This window comes from Nicotiana attenuata, chromosome 1 (assembly GCF_001879085.1).
Source record: "Nicotiana attenuata strain UT chromosome 1, NIATTr2, whole genome shotgun sequence".
NCBI classification, from domain to species: domain Eukaryota; kingdom Viridiplantae; phylum Streptophyta; class Magnoliopsida; order Solanales; family Solanaceae; genus Nicotiana; species Nicotiana attenuata.
In genome coordinates, this window is record NC_031989.1 from 88,589,478 (window position 1) to 88,611,620 (window position 22,143).

The 22,143-nt window shown below is 33.9% G+C and overlaps 1 pseudogene; it reads right to left on the reverse strand.

Moving 5' to 3' along the window:
• Window positions 1-125, reverse strand: part of LOC109238289 — a 69,023-nt pseudogene extending 68,898 nt beyond the window's left edge.

Sequence of the window (22,143 nt, forward strand, 5' to 3'; positions counted from 1 at the left end):
TCATTTGCGTCAAAAGAGTCGCCATGTTTTCAGCCATTGTATTAGAACGGTATCAAGAGGCACTGAGTGCACCACTAGGAGTTGATAGGTGCGTCCAAGTTTGTCCAACCCGAATTCTGCGCCATCTTGTCGAGCAAATTCTGACCTTCTCTCCAAGTCTTTCTCAAGAATGCCCACCAGCAGAGGCATCAACGATATTCTTCATGTTTGTCTGACAGTCCCATGTAAAACCGTTGTCTAACATCTGTTCTGGAATACCATGGTGGGGACACATAACCAAACATTCCTTTAAACCTGCCCCATGTCTCGTGTAGTGTCTCCATTGGTTTCTGTTTGAAACTCACAATCTCATCAATTTGTTGAGCAGTTTGTGGGCGGATGGAACTTGTTGTGAAATTGCTTGACCACTCATCCCAGTTTCTATAGAGTTTATGGGGAGCGAGTTTAGCCAAACCTGAGCAGCTCCTGTCACCGAAAATGGAAACAATAATAGCCTGATTGCTTCCGGAGTCACGTTGGGTTGCCTTTGAGTTTTGGCATATAGACAGGAAGTTCTTCAAGTGCTGGCTGAGGATCTTCTGTTTGTGTCCCAGAAAAGAGTCCCTTGTTCTGGCAAACAAGTGTCAGCATGTTATTTGTGATCTGGAACGATTCAGCTTGTATTGCGGGCACAACAATGGCATAGCCAGATTGTCAGCTGTGGTTGTGCCCAGTCATATAGTGCACCCTCAGGCACGGGTGGTGCCAAAATTGCTCATTCCTGACGTTTCGTTGGGGTCATTTATGTCGCCCATGTCAATTTCGAAATTTGTGTGTTTTGTTGGGGTTGTTAAAGTCTTTTGTTGGCACGATTCAATGCCCGGAATATTTTCTCGGGGTCTGAAAGTCCTTCAAGTAGTTCTCCAGTCCTCGTAGAATTTTAGGCATACAACCTGTGCACCCAGATCAACAACCGTCAAATTTTCAATGAAAAAGTTGGTAAGAGAAAACTGACTACAATAAGAATCTTTGTATTTCTGTCAATGGCAAATTGATAATTCCGTTAACTCCCGGCAACGGCGCCAAAATTTGATCACGCCCAACTATGCCTTATAAAAAGGACAATCGCGGCGTTGCAAATATAACCCGAGTATTATGCCGGTAAGGTCGTAGAATCAGCATTATGAAAGTTATACGTAGTGCTACTTAGTCGCCTATCTCAGACGCTACTACATCACCTGTTCGGTTGTAGGAACTCGGGGATCGTGCTGTGAGGCCGAGGAGTATCCGAGTATTCTCGTGTGACAATGGCGTGTCTGTTTAGCAATGCTCTGAGTAATAAAATACTGTAAGATTGGCACGAGTCAGTTCGAGACCGTAAGGAACGTGATCTGCGTCCACAGCGCAGTCCTGACTAACTTCGGGCTATAAGGTCGACCAACAGAGAGTTAACCTATCAACCACTATCTTAGAACTCTAATTCTTCAGAATCAGCTTCCCAAATATTCCAATCTCAGTTGAATGTTTTCTTTAACAACTAGCTTGAAGTAACTATAGCTGTAACTAAACTAATAAGGTTTAAACAATTAAGAAAAGCCAAGGAATGATTTCCTTATTGATGGAATCCCTTCTGTTATGGCTCATACAAATTTTACCAACAATCTCTATGAATCATGAACGCTAATCTTACCGTAAATCTCTCCCGAGTAATCACAGTAATTTACTATTGCACTCTCCCGAGATACACTAGCTTACTTTATTTAGCACGATTCACTTTAGATTACACCCAAGGCTTCGTTATCCTAATCCCGCCTTTAAACCCGCATTATAGATTCCTCTAATAATCTAGGAGTGGTGCTGTTCAACAATACCCAAAATATGCACTCTTTTCCAAGTTTATACGCACTAAATAGCCACAGCTAATTGAGGATCCTGTCAATTAACTACAACAGACACGAAGTTGAACAAATAGAGATTAAACTAGCAATTTGTATTCACATAAACAAGAAGTTCATCACCCAATAGGTTCCATCAAAACCTTAGACAAGGAATTTAGCTACTCATGGCTATGGGAAAATAAACTAAGATTGAATTCATCATAAAAATCAAAAGTAAAGAAGAAAGATGTTTGGAGTATTCTCTCACAATGTTTTTCCTTGCTAAGAAACCTTAAAAATCAATACATGCCTCTCTTGGGCGAAGTCTAATGTTTTAAATAGGGTTTAGGTCTAAAAATCCCGTGTTTTACACTTTAGTCCCTGAAGTTTTCTGCTTCCGCCGCGGTCGCGGTCAAACCGCGGCCAAAAGCGTTCTCTGATTCTGAATTTATCCGCAGCTGTCTTCCACCGCGGTCGCGGTGGAACCGCGGTCAAACCAGTGCTCTGAATCTTCAGGCCTGTTTTGCGTGGTTTACTTGGGGAATTTCACAGTTTGCCTCTTTTTCATCAATTTTGACTCCAAAACTGCTCCTTAGCCTTCCTTATACATATATCACCTGCAAATCATGAAAAGCACTAATAAGAGCATTTTGTTATCACTTTTAGCATTAAAACTACACAAGAAGGTGATTATTTAAGGCGTGATTATAGTCAAATTCACCTATTATCAACATATCAAAAACGGCTAAAACTTCTACAAATATTCTGAAAAAACGCAATTATGTCAAAAATCCCAATTACGCTACAATCGAATGGGAATTGGGATATTAAAATTCAATATACCCAGTTTGTAGATATTTTGTAGATGAATTGTAGATTATTTGTATTCTAATTGTAGATGCTTTGTTTTCTGTTTTCACAAATCAAAACGACTAAAACTTCTACAAATCTTCTGCAAAAAATACAATTATGTCGAAAATATTAAACTACAATCGAATGGGAATTGGGATATTAATATTCAATATACTCAGTTTGTAGATATTTTGTAGATGAATTGTAGATTATTTGTATTCTAATTGTAGATACTTTGTTTTCTGTTTTCACAAATCCAAAACGACTAAAACTTCTACAAAATCTTCTGCAAAAAATGCAATTATGTCGAAAATACCAATTAAGCTACAATTGAATGGGAATTGGGATATTAAAATTCAATGTACCCAGTTTGTAGATATTTTGTAGATAAATTGTATTATAATTATAGATGCTTTGTTTTCTGTTTTCACAAATCAAAAACGACTAAAACTTCTACAAAATCTTCTGCAAAAAACGCAATTATGTCGAAAATTCCATTTATGAGATTGGACGATCTTTATGATTTAAATGCTTACAAAAAGCTGGCAGAAGAATCAGGAGTGTCTATACCAACCTATCAAAAGAGCTAAATAGATAGTTTCCAGGTTCCCATCTTCACCTGTAAACTAGAATTTAAAAATGCTTTTTTATTTAGAGATGCTGGATTTATAATACAATCTTGTAAATAATTATCTGCGCCTGTCCATATAAGATTGGTAGAATGAGTATATAGAAGGATTTGGTTATTTGATCATTTGCCTCTATCCAGAAATTGATGATGGTGATCAAGTTGGGATTCATTCAATTGGATGTACAGAAAATGCCTATGATCATACATGATACATCACAAATGATTATTATACTAGCAACTAGACATGTAAATAAGGCATAGTTAGAGCAAAAGACTTGAAAAGAACAACAACATCATGGTTACATCTTGACGATGAATATTGTACAACACATCATTAGCATGGCATAATTTCCAATAGCATAGGACATATATTATGGAACTCAACTGCCAGGACGAAAGAAAGCATCAAATTTGATGAACATTTCAGGGATTTTATTGAACAAAATATTTAGGAGAAAATATACGGAAATCCTTTAATTAAGGAGTAAAAAACGTCTCATTAATTATACCCTTAATTAATTATGGTATAGAATTGGTAATTTGGTATACTAAGTGTAATTAAGTCAAACCTTAAACATTGAGGGTAATAAGGTTTCCTATATGGCATAGGAATGTAAAAATTCCTTATGGATTAGGCATCATAATCATTCAATCTTAACCAAGAATCCATCTTGCTAATCATTACTTTTCTTCCTATAACATTCTTTAATTTATGTAACAATTACAGAAAATACCTTCATCTTCTCTTCTTTCTGGGCAACTGTTTTGCAAATTCTAAACTTCCAACCACGAGTGCACGTGTTTGGAGGTGTTGTGGAACCTTGGGGAGCGACCGGCCTTAACGATTTGCACCTAGTTAGGCCGAAATCGCTTTCAAGGCAATGGCTTGCCACGATACAGTATTTTTGATAAATTGTTCTTTTTTCTTTCTTGTTCTTAGTCAACATTATCTACTCATTTTTCTTACACACCCGACCTTTAATTATTCGGGGTGAGGAAATCTGATTGACCATGGAGATAAACATTTTGGGGATTTAGATTATGCACGCGGAATGAAGAAGAGAATACTATCTATCTCAAAGATTTCATTAGCGTATGATTTAGTTCGGGTGAATATCATTACTTGATTTTCCCTTGGCCAATGTGATTTACTTTCCCTTTTCGGTCTGTTCAAAAAATATATATATTTTTTATTTACAATTAATTTAATTTTGAATATTTTATTTTACTTTTAATAAGATTATTTACAGCTACACAATTAAATATGTCTTATTTTAAATCCAAGTTTCAAAAAACTTACCTACTTTATCAAATTTAGTACCCAATCAAATTGCATTGTATAAGTTGGAACAAATATTTTAGAGTGGAGAAAATCAAAGCCAAGTAAGCTAAGCTCCATTCTTTAGACTAGTGGTTCTGTAGGTGAAGAGAAAGAATGGATTGAAAAAGGTAAAAGGTTACACATTAAAAGGCACATAGAAGCATGGGATTTCGAAGTCGAACGTAGAAAACTATTTGAAAAATAACATGTTGCTAAGGAAATAGTAAGTGAATCAATTTGTCCATTATAATGTACTATAACTAATGACAGCCAAGAGATTTTATGGGGTGCCATTTTTTAGTCGTGTAATTGAAAAATAGTTATTGTCATGAAATTTTAAATTCATATGTGAAATTTAAAATTCCTTGGAAATGATTTTTTTCTCAATTACAGTGGTTGAAAATTGGCTGTGTGTGAATTTTATCTCATCTTCTTTAGTTGTGAGCTAATGCCTCAACGGTGGACTTAGAAATAGATAACATCTAGATTCTGACTCCACCAAACAATAATGACTAAAAGACAGCATCGTTCTAGTCGCCTTATTCTAAGGTCAAGCTGGACGTAAATACACTCTTTTCCTCTTCTCTACATGTGATCAACACGAGGAACAATCCATTGACAACTAGTAATAGACATCCATATATAAACACACGAAAAATATAAGGGCCGTTTGATTGGTCCTTAAATAGAGAAAAAATCAGTAGTATTACATATAGTTCGATTGATCCTCAAAGAAAAATTAATTTTGCTATTAAATCCCGTATAGCTCATACAACATTTAGTTTAGTATTTTCCCTTTTCTTCTACTTAATATCCGTATGAAACAAAGAAGAAATCTATGTATTATTTTACGAGGAGTAAAATGTGGAATAAGAATATATGTATTACTAGGTAGGTAGGGATAGCCCCTGCCAGCACGGGCCCAACATTGCAAAAGTTAGATTTTTTTTTTTTTTTTTTTTCATATGAAATTTGAAAATCGATGCGTTTGGAACAAAAATTCCACTCGATGTTGTACGGTTGGCAAATGATATACTCTTTACATGTATGGCAGTAAAAAGTGTCAGATTCTTTGTATCATGTATAGGAGAAGTTCATCTCTTACCTCTCAAATATAAAGCCACCAATTATTATATCTTCAACAAAAGACTTTGCCTAGTCGATTGTTCACTTTGGGGAAGTACTAAAAAGTTGGACAGATAGCAACCAACTTGAACCAAATATTTCTTTATTGTTTAGTAGTATCATTTAAAATAAGATTCTCAAACAATTTGCATGGTGTGTCATTTTTCCTATATGAAAACTTATACCAAAAAGGTAAAAAGAAGTGATAGAAGGAAAGAAAAGCTTGTAGGAAGCATGACTACTTTATGATTGATGAATCATGGAAATTAGATAACTTAAAGAAAAATTAGAAACATGACTACTTTCAGCTTTTTTTTTTTTCCACCTCCAAACAATAGTTCTTTTTTACTTTTCAAATTTTCCCATAGCAGTAGAGGATAAGAGGCAATTCCACATTGAAACTTTTTATTATTATTGTATAGAATTCTAACCACCATGATCTTATGGCTGAAATGAGTGTATGTATATAGAGGCATAAAATAGTAGAAACAAAGTATATATGAAGAGAGGTTATTGTATGTCTTTGAAGATCAATGTCACGATAATTCATACTTGCTCATAACAACGGAAAGCTGTTATGATCTTTGATATGTACCCATTAGGAGACTAGAAAAACAAACTCTGAATTAGTTTGGCTTACAGGATTGATGACAGAGCTTGGGATTGAGGTTCAAAAACCTGTAAAGTTGTTTTGTGATAGCAAAGCGGCCCTACAGATTGCTGTCAATCCTATATATCATGAAAGGAATAAACACATAGAGATAGACTGCCATTTTGTGAGAGAAAAGCTCAAGAGTGGGTTGATTGCAGTAGAACACATATCAACAAAGGAACAAGTTGCAGATATGATGACTAAAGCTTTAGGCACTGCACAACACCAGTTTCTTATGTCCAAGCTGGGAGTGTTGGATGTTTTCCACTCTCCAGTTTGAGGGGGAGTTTTGTGTTACTTAATCTACTTAAGAGTTAGGGGACTAAAGTGTAATTTGTAGAAGTTAAAAGGCAAAAGGAGTAAGAAAGATAGTTAGCATTAGTTAAATAAGGTCGGTTATTTGATGTAACAGTGATAACGAACAAAGAACTCAATCTTCATCTTCCTTCTCTCTTCCTCTCTCAACTAAATATAGAGGAAAACAAACACTTGAGATGGAAAGAGAGAAAGTTTACCTTTGGTTCCGGCGATGAGCTCTAAATAGTACTCTCTCCTTCCTGCCTTGCACTCTTCTTCCTCATGCCTTACTATCTAACCCCAAGTTTCAGATCACATTTAAAGAGCATCAAGAACAAAATGAATTTGGAATATACCTTTGAGAAACTGAAGAGAAGGAAAACAAACGAAGGAATAAGATACGGTCGAGTAAGAAACGAAGGAAGATGTGTTGGCTGCAAAAACAAAAGCCACCCCAGCGACCAATATCAACTATGAAATGACTAAATTACCCTCAGACTTGAATTAAATACCACGAAACACACACGTCGAACCTAGCTCTTCTAATATACAGAAAAATGATATTGGATTAAGATTTGAAAAAGACAAAAATATCATCTATAATTAAAATCTTCCTTCTTCTAAAGAAATGAAAGATTAACTCTCTTGATTAAGATTTTTTCCTTACATAATTTACTTGCATTGTAGATATAGATTTGCACATTTCTTACGAGTCAACAACTGCTTATAGGAGGGCAACGCTTTTAAACTTGAAACTGCTGTGTGTAATTATTAGGGGTGTACAAACCGAACCGTACCAAACCGAAAATTCAAATCAAACTGATGAAAAAACCCGACTAGGTTTGGTTGATTTGGTTTGGTATTGAGTGAAAAAACCCTAATCAAATTGACATATAAATATATAATTTTTATATAAACTTTTAAGACTTTTTATAGCATTTTCTTTAAAAAATGTCTAAAAATATTTGCGATTCTCTTATGGGATGTAATATTTAGTTAAATATGAAGTGTTCAATTTTTATTAAACTTTAAATAATGGGTTGTATGATCACTTTCTTATCAAGTGTTACTGAAATGCATCAATCTCTTTGTTCTTTCATACTCATATGTCAAGATTTATTATATCTTTTTCGAATTTGAAGTGATATTTCGATAATTTAAAATTAAATAGGACAGATCATTATTTAGGTATCATATTAATTTTTATGTTTAATTATTAAATTCGGTTAACTTTAAAGGTGTACATCAACCAATATTATAGTCAGACGACTTAAAAAACAGTATCATGTTTTACCAAGAAAATTCTCCCATAAGAATATTTTAATAGATTATATGTTTGTTAATTTTTCATATTTAGACTAAACATATATTTAGTTATAAAAAATTTAACAAAGTAAGATTGAAATAATATTTATGTAACAAAAAATCCAAAAATCCGACAAAACCGAACCAATCAAAACTTATATAATTGGTTTGGTTTGGTTTTGATAAAAACCAAACCAACCGCGTCTATGTACACCCCTAGTAATAATCACTGAATGTTTTAATCGAGCCTTTTCATTATCCAAAATCTCATGGTTTTTGCATAAACTTTATCTCAGGTGCAGATTTTCATGGCATCCCCTTCATGACTCCCTTCTAACTTGAAGGTTAATGTTGTTTCCGCGTAATCTATGTATCACAGGTTATCGTAGAAACCATCACTAATGCTTGTAATAGGGTAAGCTGTCTACATCACATCCTGGTGTGTCATTTCTCTCGATCCTACATGAATGCGGTATGCTTTTGCGCACCATGCTGCCCTTTGACGCTAATTTTTATTACAAGAAACCAAACATCTAACAAGAAATAATCTGAGCATTGTAATTCAACTAATCCACATATTCCATGCATAACTATCCTTGCATAATTTCTCTTTGAACCAAACGACCCCTAGGTGTATACCACAAGATGGTACAACTCATGGGAAATTGTATTAAAGTTGTGGTGACGATGACTATATATATTTCCAAGATAAATTAATACGGGGCAAGGAATAATGAAACTGTTATGAAATACTTGATTATGGTAGATGTCCATAACTCCTAAGGGAGTAACACCCACTATTCTTCTCTATTAACCTCCCACTACTTCTTACCATTATGGATGTAACTCCCACACTTCCATGATCTTCCCCCATGTTCTCAATAGTTAATACCATGTTTATGGCATCCCTTTGTATTACTTATATCATCCTATAAATAGAGGGTTTGGGCATCACATTGTACACACTTGAATACATGTAAGAAATAAGAATCTCTTCTCTCTTGCTCCATACATTCTTGTCTATTTTCGTGTTTTATATTATTACTTTGAGCTACATTTCGTAACACGTTATCAGCACGAAGCTTTAATCAACCTAGAAGATATGAATGGTCGACAACCTTGAACCAATTTGGTTGAACCAATGGCAATATGGGCATTATTACGTATGCCATATTAATGTTTAGTTTGCCTCTATTGTCCAGGGAGTATTATTTTTTAAATTATACCATAAATTGTGTATTTAGCTTATGTTAAAATTTAAGATTTGTAGTTGCTTTATTTAGAAAAAACTAAGCTTTAATTTTAAGTTTTCATGCTCGTATGGCTGTATATGTCCACTAACTTTGTTCCTAGTTCTAAAATTGATCTTATACAATTATAACATCATGCTATCATTGATTTTCCATGATACTAAAAGATCTTTGTAAAACATTAAAAAGCATTCTGGTCATGTTATGTATTAACGAGGACTTTTAAGATCGATGACCTAATCTAATTAGATGCAACATTTTTATGCTGATAATTGACAAGGTGATATCATTATGTTTTACTAGCCTATTTTGACATCATCTGTATTAAAACAGAATATGCTAGCAATAGTTATTACTTAAGATTATTTGTTTTTTTAAGTTAAGTACATTTAGTTATGTGTTTCAATTCTTGTGTGTATTTTATTTAATCATCATGCATTAGTTTGCAGTAATACATCACATAGTAATAACGCTAAATGGTGACTCTCTTATTGACATATTTATATGTAGGATACTAGTACACGAGTTTGTACTCTATCATATTTTTATTGATAATAGTTCTTATCATTTCTATTTTGCTTATTTTTATGATAGATTTTACCCTGTGGCTACATAAAATTATATTCCATTCCTGATGTGAATCAGACCATTTGTGATAAACATTATATAAGGATAAGACGGTGGGTTCAAGTCCCAACGCACCATGAGGGTAAGACATCGGGTTTTGAATCCTGATGATCCATGATTGTAAAAGTTGTGTTCGAGTCCCAACTCGTTATGGCCTAACATGTCTTTATATGGGTAAGGCATTGGGTTTGAGTCCCAATGCACCATATTGATTATATAATGAAAGAAAAATAATGTATCTTTCATGAAAAGGCATGAAATGTCCCACTTGATGTGCTCCATTCTTGAAGAGAATGTGATAGCGGCGCATAATAGGTCTAAATGAAGACAAGTGGTTGACCAATAAACGTGGGCGTGCCAAAGATCAAATAATAATAGTCATCATTATGGTAATTGTAAAATGAGAACAATAAGGGTTCTCAAAATAGTCCTTCAAAATGTGAAGGCAATGTTTACCATCAAATTGGTGTGGAAAAATAATAAAGCACGTCGCTGATTATGATCCATTCCTTGAAGAGAATGTGACTTGTGATAAGCATTGAGAATGCAGACTCATTCATGAAGGTGAATGTGGCAATATGTGATAAAAGTAATGAATAAAGACGTGCAATGCATGATTGAATAAATACTACAACTCACCTCTACGGGAGGTTTGAGAGAAAGAAAGATCATAAACATTACTATGTGGTTACACGAATATGTCATTGGTCGTGTACATGTGGTAAGCCGAAAATATTTTGCCACGCCTTATAAAAAGTTATTAAAGGCAAAATTAAAGCAAGAAAAGATTTTGCTTATGATGATTTTGACCATGACAATTATCATGATAAGATAATTTTCTCTGTGGAGGAAAAATTCACCACTTGGATGGTGTTATAAAAGATATTGTAATGCAAAATTATTGAGAGCTCCAGAAGAGCGAATTTGTTACTACCTGAATAAATGAAATTATTCATGACATTGATATTGTAGTAAGTCTCAAAAGAAACTTTTTGAGTTTCAAATGTATTAGCCAAAATGGTTGGCATGTTGAGACTATAAATGAAAGGAAGATTGATTATCTCCATATTACTATAACATACCGGGTAAATATGAAAGGTTACCTGGCTTTTCTTCTATTTGTACTACAGATGTATAAGCATGATATGAAATCACATGCCATAGTAAATTAAATATTTACTGAAATAAATATTTGTTGGCATGACCGGTTGGCCATCGTGGTTTATTGATGCGAAAATTAATTGAGAATTCACATTGGCATATATTGAAGAAATAAAAGATTCTTCAAGAATTCTCTTGTGTTGCTTATTCTCATGATATACCAGCTAAGGTTGGGATTGAATCCCTTAAAATCTGGAACGAATAAAAGGTGATATATATATATGGGCCCAGTCACCTTCCATGTGGACCGTTTACTATTATATGATTTTAATAGATGCATTTATTGTATGGTCACATGTGCGTTTGTTATCAACTTGCAGTTTGGATTTTGCAAGGTTGATTGCTCAAATTGTTAGAGCACAGTTCCAGAATATATATTATGATAATTTATCTTGATAATGCTGGTTTAAATCCAAGTTGGTTTAGCAGAAATTGTATGCCTCCAATTAAGCTAAACCATTGGTTATGAGAACAAAACTCTCAAATAGAAATTTGGTATGAGGTGTATTATACAGCAGCACTTTTTCGCATCTTGCCAACAAATTATGATAAATTCTCCCTATCACAATTGGTTCAGGGTCAGGAACCAAACAATTTCCATTTAGAGATATGGATGTGATAAATGATTTAATTGCTCCACCACAATACACAAAGATGGGTCCCAAAGAAGGTTGGGGATATATGTTGGTGATCCCAGCATTAGGGGGAGAAAATAGGTAGCTGAAAAAGTGATACGTGGAATGAATTATCATGAATAAATCTAGATCCTCGTACAAGAAATGTGAACTTGAGTTTTAAGTGATAATTCATTTGCAAAATATTTTCAGACGCATTTACTGACCTAGCTAAATGTCATATTTCAGCTACTAATGTCCAAACAGAATAACGTCCATGATGGACAGAGTTTATGGCACGCGTTAAGCGTAATAGACAAATCGGTTCCAAAGATAAAACTCGTTGAAGAAGGAGGGAGCAAATGTTCAAGATGGTCATAATAAGGAGGCAAGTGCTTTATAAGAGCACCATGACATAACATTTTATAAGACCTCATGGGAGAGGCTCAGGTACCTGAAAATAATGAGATCTCGATAAGTTATGTCTTTATTGTGTGATGATGGAACCAATGTAAATGATCATCGATGATATTGTTGATATAATGTAGCGCTCAATATTTTTAATATTGACGAGGATCTTGAGCTCAAATCTGTCATGAAATTTGGACAGATAAATGATTAGCCAAATGAAAAATATGAAATGAAAATTGACTTCATCTGAAAAATATGAAGTTGGACGAATAGTCCCAACAGCTGAAAGTATAAAGGCTATATGGAGATATTGAAATATGATTAGTATTATATTGCAAAAGAAATCCTTGATATAGATTTGTTTATTCTAACAAATATTGTCAAGGTTTTGTTGTTTATGCAAATGCATGCATTTATTGAAGTCCGTTCTTCAAACAATCTGTTTGTATGTGAGGAATTGTCATATTATCATTTCACAATATGTGTGACTTTTCTTTGAAGAGAAGATTCCAATAATAGTGAAGACGCTGATGTTTGCTTATCTCAATTGAAAGAAGAATATATTGAAGGAGACAGAATAAATCATATATTTCATTAAAGTTCTTTGTCAGACACGATCTTCAATAAAATGATGAAACAGATGTTCAAGAAATCCGTTCAAGTCATAATTTGGCGGAATAATTCACCAAAGCATTGCCGATCTCAATATTAGAGAAGTTGTTAGACAAGCTTGGAATTCATCGTCTCCGAGAAATAAAGTGATATTTTCATCAGGGGGAGGCAAATATGTGTTGTACTCTTTTTTCCTTAGCTAAGGTTTTATCCCACTGGGTTTTCCTGGCAAGGTTTTTAATGAGGCAGCAAGTAATGCGTATTACAAGATATATGTGTACTCTTTTTTCTTCACTAGGATTTTTTCCCATAGGGTTTTTTCCTAGTAAGGTTTTAACGAGGCACATTATCTTTGGACATCCAAGGGGGAGTGTTATGAAATACTTGATTATGGTGGATGTCCATAATTCCTAAGGGAGTAACACCCACTATTCTTCTCCATTAACCTCCCACTACTTCTTACCATTATGGATGTAACTCCCACACCTCCATGATCTTCCCCCATGTTCTCAATAGTTAATACCATGTTTATGGAGTCCCTTTGTATTACCTATATCATCCTATAAATAGAGGGTTTGGGCATCACATTGTACACACTTGAATACATGTAAGAAATAAGAATCTCTTCTCTCTTGCTCCCTACATTCTTGTCTATTTTCGTGTTTTATATTATTACTTTGAGCTACATTTCGTAACAGAAACTATGTTTTTTATATGTTAATAATATATCTAAAAAAAAAGCAAATTACAGAAAGACGTGACGAGAAAAATAGATTTTATTCAACTCCTGGTAACAAAGAATGAGATGTACCAAATTCCTATATCTATGACTAGCTAGACATCAAATATATCAACTGTAAATACTATAGTGAATGATAAAAAACACTATACGTATTACAACGAGCCATCAATCTATCTTTTCTGCCCATTTTGTTGTCCTCTGACATCATTCGAATTCTCAACTGTCTCATCATCTCTTAATCCATTGATATGATTTGCAGCATCAATTCTTCCTCTCCTCGTATTAAATCTACTTTCTTGTACACCTAGTTGTTCAATGTTCCTCGTTAGCGCATCTGTTTGTTCTCTCAACTCCTTCTCGGGCAACTTGTCCAACTCATTCTTAATAGTTTTGCTTCTTTTTAATGCCGACATTCTTACTTTTGGTATAGTAAGATATGTCAAACACAAACCACTGCAAATACAAAATTAAAAAGAGTTAAAGACATAATTTAATGCCTAACATATGGTACATTCTACACAAAAACACCATATAGTAGGTTGTTTCAACTACCACTACTAGAGATCCGGTAAAAAGCGATCACAAAAAGCGACCAAAGTTGGTCGCTTATAGGCCTAAAAGCGACCAAAAAGCGACCAAACATGCCTGGTCGCTATATTGCTGGTCCCTTCACTTTAGGGACCAAAGTTGGTCGCTAAAATGACCAAATATTCCGGGTATTGACTATAGCGACCATCTTTGGTCGCTTTATTATTTTAATAATATAAATTTGGCGACCAAAGTTGGTCTCTAAATGTAAAATATATTATTTATTGATTTATTATTATTCATAAAATAGCGACCAACTTTGGTCTCTAATCCAAATATTATATTTTAAAATCTGAAAAATGGAGACCAAGGTTGGTTGCTATTTTTTAATTTTTTTTAAAAATAAGCGACCAAAAGTGGGTCGCTAATGTCAAGAATTTAATTTTTTTTAATATAGCGACCAAGGTTGGTCGCTTTTTAAGAAATCTGGGTAAAAAGAGACCAACTTTGGTCGCTATTGCCCGTCAAATTATTTTTTTTAAATGACAAACGACCAAAAAGAGACCAAAGTTGGTCGCTTTTTGGGTATTATTTTGGGAGAAACTGCCTGTTTTGGCAGCTACACCACCTGCCAGCGTACCAAATCCTTATTACAAGCAACAACAACAACAATACCAACAACAACACAACAACAAATACAACAACAACAACATCATTAAAACCAACGAAGTATAAAGTTCAATAGAACTAACACATTAAGCTAACAAAACTAAGTTAACGCTTATTACAAGCCCATTCGAAAGCTAGTTCTATTGTCTAGTTCAAAGTATATAAAGTATTCAAGGAGTGTTCTTTCAACATCCTCGTCCGAATGTTGGATTGCCTCGCCCGAGTCATTAGGTGGCTGACTGCGTATGAATTCCTCCACATCAGGTGTGAAGTGAACCTATAAGAAAAATTATATTAAATTAGTATTTCAAAATTTATATAAAAGTAAATAAAAATACTTAATGAAAAGTAAAAAACGTACATGTATAGTCGAGGCTCGACCCTCGACCCACCTTTCTGAATCAGTCTCTTTCTTCTTCTTTACAATACGAGTTTTATTGAATAGCTCATGATCTTGCTTCATTGGCATCATAAAGCTGTCTGGTGGCTTTGGTGATTATCCTCGGGATGAACTTGGATACAGAGAATAACTTGGACCAATGTTAAAGGTTCAATACATATGCTAAAGGTTCAATACATATGCTAAAGGTTCAATTTATATCCTAAAAGTTCAACTCATATCCTAAAAGGTTCAATTCATATCCTAAAAATTCAACTCATACATAAAAGATTCACTTTATATCCTACAAGTTCAACTCATATCCTAAAAGGTTCAATTCATATCCTAAAAATTTAACTCATACATAAAAGATTCATTTTATATCCTACAAGTTCAACTCATATCCTAAAAGGTTCAATTCATATCCTAAAAATTTAACTCATACATAAAAGCTTCACTATATATCCTAAAAGGTTCAATTCATATGCTAAAGGTTCAATACATATGCTAAAACTTCACTTTATATCCTACAAGTTCAACTCATATCCTAAAAGGTTCAATTCATATCCTAAAAATTCAACTCATACATAAAAGATTCACTTTATATCCTACAAGTTCAACTCATATCCTAAAAGGTTCAATTCATATCCTAAAAATTTAACTCATACATAAAAGCTTCATTTCTTATCCTAAAAGTTCAACTCATATCCTAAAAGGTTCAATTCATATCCTAAAAATTTAACTCATACATAAAAGCTTCACTTCTTATCCTACAAGTTCAACTCATATCCTAAAAGGTTCAATTCATATCCTAAAAATTCAACTCATACATAAAAGATTCACTTTAGATCCTACAAGTTCAACTCATATCCTAAAAGGTTCAATTCATATCCTAAAAATTTAACTCATACATAAAAGCTTCACTTCTTATCCTAAAAGTTCAACTCATATCCTAAAAGGTTCAATTCATATCCTAAAAATTTTAACAAAAAATCATTTCAAAATCAGTGTATTTCGGGTTATAATTCACAAGAAAAAATCATAAACCCTAAAAGTTTAGGGTTTCTTCTCTTCTAACCATTTCATCCCCAAATTAGTAGGTAAAACTAAATTAGTAGCTACTAATAGATTTAATTTAGCTAAGAACAATTAATTTTTACAAATCAAACTAGAAGGAATTAAACAAAATCAGTGTATTTCGAAAAAAACAAAGAAAGGAGAGAGAAACCTACCTGGACAGTGGATGACTACGGCGGTGGAGCAGCTACCACTGGCGGGCGTCAGTGGAAGCGGTGGCGCCGCTGCTGGAGGGAGACGGAAGGGGAGGGGGTGTTTGAGAGTGAGAGAGAGAAGAGAGGGATTGGGGAAATGTTTTGAAGAAAATAAGAGAATGGGAGGGGAAACCCGTTTTTTACACTCTGTTTTTTAAAAAAGCGACCAACGTTGGTCGCAAATTTTGGTATCCAATGTGTATTGACTATTTTGACCAAAATAGCGACCAAAGTTGGTCGCCAATTTCTGACCGTTTGACCACAATGGCGACCAACATTGGCCGTTATATCTTTAATTTATTTTAATTCAATTTAATATATATAGGTAGGAATATAAGCTATATTCGATACGCTATTACCTAATACACTTATACTTAGTGCATAATATAGCGTAAGTACATATATTATATATATATAAGCTATATTCGATACGGTATTACCTAATACACTTATACTTAGTGCATAATATAGCGTAAGTACATATATTATTATATATATAGACACACACGCCCACTTCGTAGTACTATTCATCCCTTGTATTACAAAAGTATTAACGACTTATATTTATATTATTTACTATATATTATTTACATAGTAAATATAAAAGTGATTTTTAAATTTTGACCATATAGAGACCAACTTTGGTCGCTAACTGTAAATGAATTTAATTTAGCGACCAAAGTTGGTCACTAACTGTACATGAATTTAATTTAGCGACCAAGTTTGGTCACTAAATTTTAATCAGATTTATTTATATTTTATATAATATTTAAATTAATAATAAAAATTATTAAATATTAGAACTGGGTCCCACGTTTGCGACCAACACTGGTCTCTATTTAGTTAAGCGACCAACTTTGGTCGCAAACTTTTGAATTATATTTATTTATGTTTTATAATTTATTTTAAATAAATATATATTTATTAAAATATAATAACTGGGTCCCGCTTTAGCGACCAATGTTGGTGGCTATCAACTTATCCTTCAGTTAGCGACCAACTTTGGTCGCAAGTTTTAAATTATATATATTTATATTTTATAAGTTTTATAAAATAATAATAAAATTATTAAAAAATTTATGTGGGTCCCGCTTAAGCGACCAACATTGGTCGCTAATCTCAGTATATCTTTGACCAAACAAGTCTGACCAGTCCAGTCAACAGTTTGACTAAATTTGCAACCAAATAGCGTCCAACTTTGGTCGCTAAAGTATTTCAAATATTTTTTTTATTATTTTCGGCAGTTTGGCAACCAACTTTGGTCGCTTTTTTTGACAGACCAAATTTGGTCGCTAATCTTTGGTCGCTTTTTACAGGGATTCTAGTAGTGTACATAACAATGTGTTTCTTTTCTTTAGTTCTTGCACGTAGATAATGAGCAAAACAAGTCAAAAAAAATTCACGTATACGTTAATGGGGAAATATATGAACTTAAAAACAGAGGAATTAATATAAATTAAAGTAACGCAAAGGAAAAGGCAAAGCAACTTACGTGAAAGAAGGCACCTCTATCTATTCCATTATTGTAATTCTCCGTACTCGAGTTATGTCAAAGAAGGCACCTCTATTCCATTATTTATATAGATACCGATGTTTTGATTCTTTCCTCTCTTTTTTCCTTCTGTTCTTTTTGCCAGTTGGAAACAGTACGAAGAATTACAATATTTGACTGAGGATTGAAAAATTACTGAGAATTACCATATTTGAGTGAGGAAAAACTAAGTAGAGAGGAGAAAAAGGAAAGTTTTGTAAAAGAAAAAAAAACATATTAAAAAAGAGAGAATCTTTTTCGTGCATAATATGATATTTTCCTTTCTAACTGCTGTTTTCAATCTTATTTTGAGCACCAAAAGCCAAGCCTTGAAAAAGTAGCTTGTTCTGGGAAATTCTTCACGTAATTTGGGAAATACAATTAATGTCTGACCAAAGTATTAGGATTTATGTTACATAAACTACTAATGTAATTAATTTTTTTACACTATCGGTATAATTTAACATGTAATAATATATTAATTACTGTTAATTATATATTATGTAATATTTTATAAATGGAAGAATTGTAACCTATATTGTGTTATAAACTACAACACACCCCTTAAAATGCGTCCCTTTTCCGGGATTCTGCATAAACACGGGATATGTTGTACACCGGACTGTCTTCTTATTGTGCTATAAACTACCTATCCTTGCTATCTAGTTGTTTCGTCTTACAAAAAAATAAAGTATCAACGCTCATCTTTGTCAAGCAGTACGGTACTCACCACATTTTTCACAAACAAAAGCAGAAGAAAAGCAGTATACGTTCGGTAAATTTTAAGTTTATATTTGGCTAAATTTTAAATACTTTACAAATGCTGGATATTTTTTAAACAGCAACCCTGAAACTTATCAGTAGTGCAAATCGCCCACACGTGCATTGGATTATGCTTGCACGTTCATCCTCCTTGAATTGTACATCTTTAAATCTTCTCTGTGTTTGAGATTGAAAAGAATAACACCATGTATAATATTCGTTTACTGTAGAATCTATAAAGGTGAGTATAATTTGAATAACTCATTTTCTAATATTCCTCAAAGATTTATTGTTGTACTGAAGAAAATGCTTATTAAGCAAAAACACACTTCTACTTGCACGAAATTCTGTTTCCAGTGAAACATTTGGAATGTATAACAAAATTCTCGTACTTGGCTGTAAAAGCTTTGGGCATAAACTAAAGAATTCTGTGACTTGTTCATCCTATGCGGTTGCACCAGCCACTAGCCTAGCGGCTCTAGTTTAATTGTACGTGCATAAACTTGAACTGGCTCAAATTTGTGTCGGCCAGGTGTAAACACTATCAACCCAGGCCAAATAGCCAGATTTGCAGGCATACACACTAACAAGAGGAAAAATGAAAAAAATTAGAACCATTACTTCTTTCCTCCTTTTTTTTCCAAATAAAGGTGGTGTCCAGCAGCAACATCAACTATTTTATCGACACAGATACTATGTAATTTTACCTACTAATTTTAGGCCAGATGTGAAGACTTACCTAATGTCAATTGTCTCTACTGCATTTTGAACACCGATTCTCTCATGGTTTCACACACTTCATTGACTGTTGGAATATACACATAGGTGCAAAATCATTAATATGAGATGAAAGCCAAGGTGTCGTGCTTCCTGAAATGCTTCGCAGCACCACTCATAAAAACAGCATTAAGTCAAGTCTATGAACACCACGAGAAACACAATCCCTCTTGAACAAGTCCATGAAAGTCTGATAGATCTTGCATAAACCAGAAACAAGTGTAGATAGGTCTTGCATACAACAGAAACAAGTTCAAACACTAGTGCTGAGCTAACTTATCTATGATATCAGAGAGAAGAAGACCATTGGGAGCTTTCTGGAAGGCAGTCATGATGGAAAGACATAATGCAGTTGGGAACTGCTGCATCTGTTTGCCTTGCACTAACTAAATGAATGTCTTTTCATCTTTTTTTTGTTTCTTTTTTCTTTTTTTCTCGCAGCTTCTCCAGGTAGAAAACACGATTAAGCAAGGATGCCCTTGAAAAATACAGACTCTAAGGGCTCGTTTGGTATGAGAGCTAAGGGATAATATATCCCGGGATTAAAAATGAGATGAGTTTATCCCATGTTTGGTTGGGATAAAATTGCGGTATAACTAATCCCGGGATTGCAGTGTTTTTTCATCCCTATGGGAGGGTGGGATAACTAATCCCAAGACAACTAATCTCGGGATAATTAATACTTATTTCTCAACCAAACGACCCCTAATCGTCCTAGCCTCACCACACCCACTCAAACAATAAAAATAAACAAAAGCGAGAGACAACTAGTAACTTCAAAAGTAAATCCTGATTCATAGATAAAAACACCAAAACACAAAGACAGGCAACGAAAAAAAGTAAAAGAAATGATGAAAGCATAGCTTGAACAGAGATGGAATGAAGTCTAAACCCGAGTTCTTCTTTGCAGAAATGGAAGCCCAAAGGGAAACTTAGCATCGGAACTAAAAAAAGAGAGAATATGTTCAAAAGTATAACCTGAACAAAAATGTATGTCTAAAACACTTGATACAATCCTATGCAGAGGAATGAAAGTCCAAGTGAATTTCAGCATTTGAAGCAATGAAAAAATAAAAGACAGTGATGCAAACTATACCTGAACGAACAAAGTCGGAATGGAAGCGTAAAACTCTTGTTCACAGAGGAATGGAAGCCCAAATGAAATGTAGCATCTGAACTTTCTAAACCTTCCACATGATACAATTCTTTGCAACGGAATAGAAGCCCAAGAGGAATTAGCATCTAAACTTCTAGCCGTAATCAATCAATGTATTTTTTCTTAAAAGAGTCAATTGTTACTACATGACCATACACTTTTGTGTCACTTATGAAAAAGTATGTATATTAACAAAGCAAATGACAGGAAGAATAGGTTTCTATGTCTGCAGATAATAGACATCTAAAAGGAATGAGTCAAAAATGGTTGGTCACTGTGAACCATGCAAAAGAACACAGCAAATTAATGCTCCAAAAGGTGAGATTAATATACAAAACTCAGATGCTCCAAAAGGTGAGATTAATGCATAGCTTATTTCAGATTGGACCTCTAACTCCAAGTCCAGAATTACATGAATTTGAAGGGCAGTTTACAACATGTAGACACACAAGACATGCAAAGGTTTGATGCACGAAAGAAGATCAAACCCGAACAACCAGTTCCATCACAAGAACAACCAAGTGCAAGTTGTAAGCTGGTTATTCCAGTTTCACTTGTTGACTGATAACTGGGTCAGTCTTCCTTGCAGCTGCTTCAACTTTATGGTAGTTCACTACAGAGCATTAGATATTATAACATGCTTCATTTTAGACAGTGTTTATTAAGTATAGACACAATTTTTTTTATAATACTTCCCTTTTAAAAATATTTCTCAAATTGATTAGAGAAAAATCAAGCACGGACACAGCATTAACGATAAGGAAATCTAAGGAAGATAATTTGCTCGACAAAATGAAAGAATGGCAACTTTTCACAAATAGATGATTATTTCTCCGAAAACAGTCTTAGATGAGGAAAAATAAAAGAATGAACATAACTTTCCACATCATTGCTCAAGTAGATAAGTATGGCTACAGTAAACAGTCTTAGACTTCTCCTGCACACTCATTATGTTGTTTCTTTCAATCATATGACACACCATGCATTTTATCTACAGTTCACTATGCTCAAGTAAAGTTATTTAAACAATTGAAGATCAAACACAGGGGGACAAAAATCCATATGCAAATGGAGCGATACGCGACAGATGCTAGTACCACACAAATTTGAGGTGTCTTGAAATTGGAGTTTCTCTTTGGAATCCTGCAGTTTAATGCTCATTATATCGATACGAGTCTCCATTCAGTAAAGTAAGCCTTATATCTACTAACTCAAGTCTTTCATGTTGCACTAGATCATTCCCCTAGTTTGTCACCTGTGAAAAGTAAGGAAATAGGATACTGAAGTTTGGAAAATGGAGGAATGTATTTTGATTTCAAATATGAGAAACAAGGACTGATTGCTTCAAAGAGTTGATGGTTTCTCATAGGAAGACTCCCTCTATGCTTCTTCATCTACACAGATGGGAAATCCTTTAGTCACATACCAAAAATATAATCTATGGAGACGGGTGACAGAATGATATAGAGTTACATTATCTCAGGGTCATTTCAGGATGCCGAGGACACTAGAATCAACAAAAGGAACAATTTATGCATTACACAGGACACTTTATCAGCTCAAGAATTTATAGCAAGTAAAAGCTACAATTCCAGGATAGGTCCAAACTATTGG